Source organism: Capsicum annuum, chromosome 10 (genome assembly GCF_002878395.1).
Source record: "Capsicum annuum cultivar UCD-10X-F1 chromosome 10, UCD10Xv1.1, whole genome shotgun sequence".
Classification (NCBI taxonomy): Eukaryota; Viridiplantae; Streptophyta; class Magnoliopsida; order Solanales; family Solanaceae; genus Capsicum; species Capsicum annuum.
Genome location: NC_061120.1, coordinates 72,071,132 through 72,078,993, shown reverse-complemented (window position 1 = coordinate 72,078,993; position 7,862 = coordinate 72,071,132).

Genomic DNA, 7,862 nt, shown 5'->3' with positions numbered 1-7,862 from the left:
GAATTGATTAAAAAGGCCTTGGTGGCCATGGTATTGGTTAATTGGAAATCATAGGGGGTACATGAAAATCCCCTAAGGATTGACTAAGGATAATACTTGCAAGTTATTATTGGTAATACTTGCAAGTTATTATTAGTATGAAGATACCACTACTAATAGCCTCAGTTAATAATAATGGAATAATGGTTTAGATAGAAAATGGTTTTAATTGGGCTTAAAGGAGGAAGGTGTAGAAAAGTCGTGGAAGGTGGAGGTCCCGGGGGGATTTAAACTAAAAATTCATATATTATGGATGTGAGGTTTGGTCCTAGTGACCATGTGCATGATGTCACACTATATTTTGGGGGATGCACTCATCATCCCAGGTTTCTTCCCTGGTCATGCGACTTCACGCACTGGGGCCCTTTTATCAGGGAAAGTTGAACCCATATAGCCTGTGGGTGGTTTAGGATGATAAAGCTACACAATCCAGGTAAAGGTTTTAATGGCATGCTAAACCCGGTTCCCTTTCCCGACATGGTTATATATATATGTATGGTTGTATGTATATGGATGGTTTTATCTTGGTTTTATAAATGAAATTATTTTATCCTTATCCTAAGTTCATGGTAGCATTCACCCGCTAACCCATCTTTGGGTGCTATATCCCCACGTGATGTAAGATTCGACCATTCCACTCCTTTTGCTTAGCGATTCGGACTTTGGGGTCAATATTTGGATTAAAATGGTGAGCTTCCATCTATTCAAAAGGCTCTATTTCATGGATGTTATTTCATACTTTGACTTATTTATAGATATTGGTTTTGTCTATGGTTGGGGCCATATACCAACTGGATTTTGGTATTCGCTTAGTTAGAGGCTTTTGTGGTACTTCTATGGGTTGGAATGGGCGGGGTTGGTATTGGTGTCAGTATTAGCCTAGTTGAACTTGGGACGCCCATTACGACTAGGCTCCAGGTTGGGTCGTGCCATGTTGGTATCAGAGTCAAGTTCATGGTCAATTGGGAGTCCACAAAACCGTGTTTGGTAGAGTCTATTTTTTAAGGGTGAGTAGCACGCCACACTGATAAGAGAGAGGCTACAAGAAATTTAGGAATGTTTTACTTTCTTGGTATTCTATTTTCAAGCTTGGAGTTTAAGTCTTAGAATTCTTCTTTAATCCTTAGTTGTTCACTTTTCAAATCATGCCTCGACGGTCTAGAACACAAGGAAACTCTTCAGTCTCATCTAGGTATAATGTTGATAGGGTACGTCCTATGTTTGGAGTGCTTCTTTGATCTCAGGGTCCTATCCCCGATAGTTCTGGAGTTTCTTCAATCTATTCATACTATTTCTCAATTGGTTGCTGCTCAGGCTAAGCGGGATGCGTCTGGTGGGTTATCTGCTAAGGTCTCAAGGGTTGGTCAGTTTATGAAACTGAATCCTCCTACTTTTACTGGTGTAAAGGTGGAAGAGGATCCTCATGGTTTCTTGGATGAAATAGAGAAGATATTTAGGGTGATGCAGGCTACTAGTGTGGAAGGTGTAAACTTTGTAGCTTATCAGCTCAAATATATTACATACCAGTGGTATGAAGAGTGGAATAGGGATAGAGGCGATGTGGAGAAGTCAACCTTATCGGATGATTTTTCTGGAGCTTTTTTGGATTATTTTTTTCCTCAAGAGTTGAGAGAAGAAAAGATGGAGGATTTTGTGAATCTTAAGCTAGGGAGAATGTCTGTCAAGGAATATGCCTTAAAATTTCACCAGTTGTCAAAGTATGCTCCTGATTTGGTGGATGACATAAGAGCAAGGATGAGAAAGTTTGCTTCTGGGCTATCTCAGGATTTGATCTTGGAAAGCAAGACTGCTTTGCTGATCAAGGATATGGACATTTTGAGGTTTGTTGTCCATATACAGCCGGTGGAGGATGAGAAGAGAAAACATATAGAGTTCGGAGATAAGTAGGGTAAGAGGAACAGGTTTTCTAACCAAGGAGGTGCTCAGCCGCAAGGTGGTTGGGATGAAGGTAAATGGCTAAAAATGAATTGGGGAGTTCTGACTTCTTATCTACTGCTAGCATTCCTTACTCGAGGCAGTCGGGTGATAGGCGTCATTAAGGTAGTGATAATTTCTCTACAAAGGGTGCCCAATCTCAGGCGAGTGGAGGTCAGTTGGTTTATTCATGCCCTCCTTGCAGGTTTTGTGGTCGTTTTCATCGGGTTTATTATGACAAAGAAAGGACAAATATTTTAAATGTGGCCAGCCAGGCCATACGCTCAAGAATTGTCCAGTTGGTAAGGGAGTTTTGGGAGTGGTCAAAGCTCTGGTTGCTTCATGTTCTGCTTCTGCGCCTACTGATATGACTTTGGCTTCTACTCCTGCTTTTGGTACCTACACTGTTCAAAATAGGTTGTATGCTCTTGCATCTCGGCAAGAATCTGAGGTATCACCTGATGTCGTTACTGGTACGTTACAACTCTTTTCTTGTGACATGTATTATCTTCTTGATTCGGGGTCCATTCTTTCTTATATGACCCCATTTGTGACTATATGTATTGGTTTTGATCCTGAGGTTATTTCAGATCCTTTTTCTGTTTCTACCCTGATAGGTGACTCGATTGTTGCTGCTAGAGTCTATAGGGGAGGTGTGGTATCTTTTGGTGGTAAGCAGACTTTGGTGAATTTGGTTGAACTTGATTTAATGGATTTTGATGTTATTCTAGGTATGGATTGGTTGCATTCATTTTACGCGTCCTTAGATTATTGGACCCGTAAGGTTGTCTTTAGGTTCCATGGTGAACCAGTTATAGAATGGGCGGGTGGTTCCCTAGATCCTAGGGAGAGGTTGATTTCTTATCGTAGAGCTCGAAGGTTAATCTTTAAAGGGTGTCTTTATCACTTGGTCTGAGTTAAAGATTTTAACTCGGAAGGTTCTTCTTTTTAGTCAGTTCCGGTGGTAAATGAGTTTCCTGAGGTCTTTCCGGATGATCTTCCTGGTGTTTCTCTAGATAGAAAGATAAAGTTTGGTATTGATTTGGTTCCGGAAACTCGTCCAATATCTATTCCTCCTTATAGAATGGCTCCGGTTGAGTTAAAGGAACTCAAGAAGTAACTTAAGGATCTTCTGGATAATGGGTTTATTCATCTTAGTATATCTCCGTGGGGTGCACCGGTGTTGTTTATGTGCAAGAAAGATGGTTTCCTTCGAATTTGCATTGACTATTGGCAGTTGAATAAGGTAACAAGCAGGAATAAGTATCCTCTCCAAGGATAGATGACTTGTTTGATCAGTTGCAAAGTGTCAAGTTCTTTTGTAAGATAGATCTTCGGTTTGGGTATCATCAGCTTAAGATTAGGGAGAAGGATATCCATAAGATGACTTTTTGTACTCGATATGGGCACTTTGAATTCTTGATGATTTCATTTGATTTGACTAATGCCCTGGCGGCATTTATGAACTTGATGAACAGGGTTTTTAGGCAGTTTTTGGATCCCTTCGTTATTGTGTTTATTGATGATATTTTGGTTTATTCAAAAGTAAGGTGGATCATGCTAATCACCTCCGTATGGTATTGGATACCTTGAAGGAACAATAGTTGTATGCCAAGTTCTCCAAATGTGAGTTTTGGTTAAACGTTGTGACTTTTTTTGTTCATATTATTTCTAGAGAGGGAATCATGGTGGATCCGTAAAAGGTGGTTGTGGTTAAGAGGTGGTCTAGACCCATGACTCCAACTGACATTCGAAACTTCTTGGGTTTGGCTGTAATAAATTATTTTTTGATGTTCTTTATATGTCATTTAAGTATAAAAAATTTATAATATTTAATAAAAAGGATAAAATAGGCATGAAATGATAAATTATTTTTTAATATTTTCAATTAACTTGACGTCTTCTATGGATCACTTTAAAATTTTTTGCAAGTATTTGTTATGATATTTTTACTATGTCACTTCTAATTAGTAGAATAAAAAAATACGGAAAAGGCTCAAAAATACCCCTGAACTATCTGAAATAGCTCAAAAATGCCCCTCATTAAATTTTTGGTTAAAAAATATCCCTCCGTTAAATATTTGGCTCAAAAATACCCCTCCCTCTAACGAAATTCGGAAAAGGATCAAAATTACCCCTGAACTATCTGAAATGACTCAAAAATATTCCTCTGTTAAATATTTGGCTCAAAAATACCCCTTCCTTTAACGAAATTCCACCAAGCATGCCACCTAGATAAAAAAAAAACCATGTGACTATGCCACATTACCATCCACATGTAAAATGTTAGTATTTTTTAATTATATGACTTTCCTTTCTTCTTTATTTTTATTTTTTTGCAACCAATCTTTTGCTAATTACTTCATTAGTGTTTTAAAAGTTCTAGATTTCACCTTTTCATTAGTATTTTAAAAGTTCTAAATTTCATCTTGTTATTGTCGTTTGGGATCAGGGAGAGCTTGATCTTGATCTGATGTTGACTCGGAGGAGGAGCTAGAATTTTAACTTTTAAGCTAGCAAATGTTGATGTACTAATAATTGAGTTGAATTTACTACATGCAAATTCTTTTTCAAAATAAATGAATTCATTTAAACCCTTGTTTAATCATTCAAAATGAATTCATTTTTCTAAATTCAGTTTTGATGAATAATCTTATTATTTTTAGAACAAGTTTGAAAAGAAGTAAAATGATACTTAATATTGATAAATTATTATTTAATTATGTCATTCATTAACTTTTTGAAGATGTGTGCCACATACAAAGATTCATTAATTTTAGATTAGAGGAGGTATTTATTAAATCATTTTAAGATAAACATTTTGAGTAAAAGCTAGCAAAGCCAAACACATCTTTTGAGTAAATAATTTGAAGTTTAGTTTGAAATTTGTTACTTTTACGAGTAAATCTTAATTTTAACTATTATACTGATATAATAATTAATGGGTTTATCAGTTTAATAAGACTCTTTTGTTGGCTTTCACACTTTTAAACCTATTAACAAGAAAAAACTTATTTTTTAGATGATCAAAGGAATTTGATAATAGCGATATTACATTTAATAATTTTTTTCAAAAAAAATATTATGTAACCACCGTTTGTCTACTTTGATTAAAAATTAAAAAGCCGTGTAAGTTTTGTCCGTTTCACTGACGTTTTTAAAGAAAAATAAAAATAAAAATAAAAATAAAGAAGAAAGGAATGTCATATAATTAAAAAATACTAACATTTTACATGTGGATGGTAATGTGGCATAGTCACGTAGTTTTTTTTATCTAGGTGGCATGCTTGGCGGAATTTCGTTAAGGGGAGGGGTATTTTTGAGCCAAATATTTAACAGAGGAGTATTTTTGAGCCATTTCAGATAGTTCAGGGGTATTTTGATCCTTCTTCGAATTCCGTTAGAGGGAGGGGTATTTTTGAGCCAAATATTTAACGGAGGAGTATTTTTGAGCCAAAAATCTAACGAGGGCCATTTTTGAGCTATTTCATATAGTTCAGGGATATTTTTGAGCCTTTTCCGAAAAAAATATTACAAATCACAATAATTTAAAACTTAAATTATTTAAAAACTATAATTGACTATCAATGCCACAAAAGTTTGAATAACTTAAAATATTGTTATACAAATTTCATCAATTTAAATATAATAATATATATTAACTTAGAATTTATCAATCAAATGAACAAAGATTTTAATTTAATGATAAAATTATATATGACGTAAAATTTTTAAGGATCAATATTGGGCCCAAGCCCACTAGTACAAACAAATAGGTGATGACGCAAGTTATGATTTTTTCTCCTAGCAAAACGGCCTTCATGGACCCCGTTCTTTTGCTTCTTTACTTTAACGACTGAGTACACCTTCTCAAGTCAACAAGGCAAAAGTTCCTTCAGGGGCTGAGCCCATATAGGTACGTGTGCAAGAGAATTCGTTAAGTTTAGCTTAAATACTTTATTTATAATAAAAATAATTATTTGATATGTATAATAATATAATTCTACATATCAAATAAATTTAAAACATGCTAAGCTAAAATTCATATACTAAAAATTCTCACTTGAGATGGGAAAGGTTAGCATCCCTTTATAAGATCAGTGCGGCGGTGTTCTTAATTAACTTATTCTTACTCTCGTTAGCAACACTCGTGACTAGAGAAAGTTTACAACTTCGTACGTGCTCCGGATAGTAACGAATATATGAACATCCCGAAATATACGCAGGTTTAGAATGGAATTTAAATAAATTTACTAAACCAAAAATTTTTACACCCGACTCTCATCTATTATATACTACAAGTAAAGGAGAAACTTCGGTAAGATTTACAAATTACAACTACACAGCCAAAAGAAATTTAGACGATGATGAAACAGAAAGTAATATAGAAACAGAAAGCGAGTTTATGAATATAGAAGTCCTACAAGAGGGATATGAAGTAGACATGGCCATAGAAAAGGCTGAAACTTTAGCAGAAGAATATAAAAATATAACTTTTAAATGTAAAGGATGTCGAAAAGACGACATGCAAATTGAAGAATGTGTAGAACATTTCAAAAACTGCTTAGAAAGAAATGATAATTTCGGATATAGAAATAACAAAACTAGCTTTGAAAGAAAAGATGAAGACACACTTTCTATATTAAGTTCTACTATCAGTTATAAAGAACTAACAGAATTAGAACCAACTAGCTCCTCGAGTGCTAGCCCATTCCAACAGACAAACCCTAATCCTCAACCAATAGATTATAGTACAGGTAATGTACCTAGAAGACCAGCAATTAGGATAAACCCTGATACAGAACTTAGAGGCGATCATATAAAACCAGCAGGAAAGAGAATGCCGATCGAGGAACCAATTAAACTACAAGAAGGTGGTGGTAAAGGTAAAATTCTAAATATAGCAGCACATGATCCCCAAATGTGGGATACAGTAATAGATTTATGGAAAGGAATAGTAGCTGCAGATTACTTAAGACATTATACAGAAACAGATACAGAAACAATGTATAAATATTTAGAAACTTTTCTAGGAGAATCTGCAAAAGCTACATGGGAAAGTTTTAAGACAAACTGCCCATATGACTTCCAGGTTCTATTAAGTATGGGGCCAAATTCCTATAATTTTACAAATAAAATGCATATGTTATTAACAGAAAAAGATCCAAATAGTGGATTATTAGCTCTACAAAAGGAAGCATTAATAAAACTGGAACAATTAAGCATTTCACATTGGGTATATATAAAGAAATTCCTACAAGACTACTTCTATTATTGTACTGTCAGTGGAAATACATTTAATGAAGAATTAGGCAAGAAATTGTTTAATAAATTACCAGGAGCCTTAGGAAGAGAAATAGAAGATAGATGGTATAAGAGAGATGGGGTAGTTGCTAACCCAAATTTAAAATGGACAATAGGACATAGAACACAACATATAATGGATATATTAACAGAAAAATGTACAAACATACAAATACAAAAACAATTGAAAAGAAATGAAATGAATTTCTGTAAATCTGTTATATACACAACCCAAAATTATGATCAGAAACAACATAAAAAGTATAAGAAAAGAAATAATCAGAAACCATATAGTAGAAAACAATACTTCTTAAGAAAGTCAAAGGCTAAAAAACCTTGGTTAAATAGAGATCGACATGTTAGAAAATATAGAAACGACAGAAATTATAAAAATAAACTAGAATGTTATACGTGTGGCAGTATAGACCATCTAGCCAATGTATGTCCTAAAAAAAATAATAATAGAACTAGAAATTCTCAATTAATAGAAGATTTTCAAGAAACTTTATTAAACGTAGATGAATATATGTCCGATACAGAAAGTATATACTCAATAATAAGTATTGACATAAATGATAAAGATA